Raw genomic sequence first — 1813 nt, forward strand, 5'->3', positions numbered from 1 at the left:
GCAGCCTTTTTATTTTTTTATTAACATTTATTTTACCAGGAATATTCCCATTGGGATTGAAAATCAATTTTCCAAAGGGGTCATGGCCTAGAAGGCCATAAAAACCTAAAAGTTTCACATTTAAAATAAAATACAAGACAAAAAACACAATAAGACAAATCACTTTGGGGTAGTCCACAGTGGGCTCAGGGCCCTTGGGGTAGTCCACAGTGGGCTCAGGGCCCTTGGGGTAGTCCACAGTGGGCTCAGGGCCCTTGGGGTAGTCCACACTGGGCTCAGGGCCCTTGGGGTAGTCCACAGTGGGCTCAGGGCCGTTGGGGTAGTCCACACTGGGCTCAGGGCCCTTGGGGTAGTCCACAGTGGGCTCAGGGCCCTTGGGGTAGTCCACAGTGGGCTCAGGGCCCTTGGGGTAGTCCACACTGGGCTCAGGGCCCTTGGGGTAGTCCACACTGGGCTCAGGGCCCTTGGGGTAGTCCACACTGGGCTCAGGGCCCTTGGGGTGGTCCACACTGGGCTCAGGGCAGCTGCTGGTCCTGGCTGCGTTCAGGGCAGCAACTGTTGGGGTGGTCCACACTGGGCTCAGGCCAGCAGCTCTGTTGGGCTGGTCCATGTGTGAACCAGTTAGTCCAGGTCTCCATGGGCAAAGCAGCTACAGCAGCAGAAGGATCTCAACACCGACTTGAAGAACCTCTTTACTCTGCCCTGCTTCTTCTTCTTCTTTTGGGTGACATCTGAAAATGACACCAAAACAGGAAAGTTATGTTTTAGTTTTAAATACAAACATGAGTAGACTAAGGCTTTAGACTTCTGACAAACCTAGTGGGATGTCTGCTACGGCTGGCTTGAACTCCAGTCTCCATGGCAACCCCATAGGAAGCGGTAGGTATGGATGCAGTGCTGTCAAATCAAAAATAAAGAGAAAAGATTTTGAATATATCGTAATTCCATCAACAAATCCTGATAAAAAGACAATAAAGAAGTGCATGAGCCCAGAAGAACCAAATTAATGTTGAAAGTATAATATTAGGAAGCAACTCAATAGCGGATCTAGGAAGCATTGGAGAGCGAATGGCACACCTACCCTTTGCCACTGTCTGTGGTGTATACTGGGGCCTCCCTCTGTTCCTCTGACACAGAAGGGGTTTTTATTAACCTTTATTTTACCAGGAATATTCCCATTGGGATTGAAAATCTCTTTTCCAAGGGAGTCCTGGCCTAGAAGGCAGCATAAAACATAAAAGTTTCACATTTAAAATAAAATACAAGACAAAAAACACAATAAGACAAATCACTTTGGGGTAGTCCACAGTGGGCTCAGGGCCCTTGGGGTAGTCCACACTGGGCTCAGGGCACTTGGGGTAGTCCACACTGGGCTCAGGGCCCTTGGGGTAGTCCACACTGGGCTCAGGGCAGCTGCTGGTCCTGGCTGCGTTCAGGGCAGCAACTGCAGCAGAAGGATCTCAACACCGACTTGAAGAACCTCTTAACTCTGCCCTGCTTCTTCTTCTTCTTTTGGGTGACATCTGAAAATGACACCAAAACAGGAAAGTTATGTTTTAGTTTTAAATACAAACATGAGTAGACTAAGGCTTTAAGACTTCTGACAAACCTAGTGGGATGTCTCCTACGGCTGGCTTGAACTCCAGTCTCCATGGCAACCCCATAGGAAGCGGTAGGTATGGATGCAGTGCTGTCAAATCAAAAATAAAGAGAAAAGATTTTTAATATATCGTAATTCCATCAACAAATTCTGATAAAAAGACAATAAAGCTGTGCATGAGCCCAGAAGAACCAAATGAATGTTGAAAGTATA

The sequence above is a fragment of the Micromesistius poutassou genome (assembly GCF_964030765.1).
Source record: "Micromesistius poutassou genome assembly, chromosome: 17".
Taxonomy (NCBI): domain Eukaryota; kingdom Metazoa; phylum Chordata; class Actinopteri; order Gadiformes; family Gadidae; genus Micromesistius; species Micromesistius poutassou.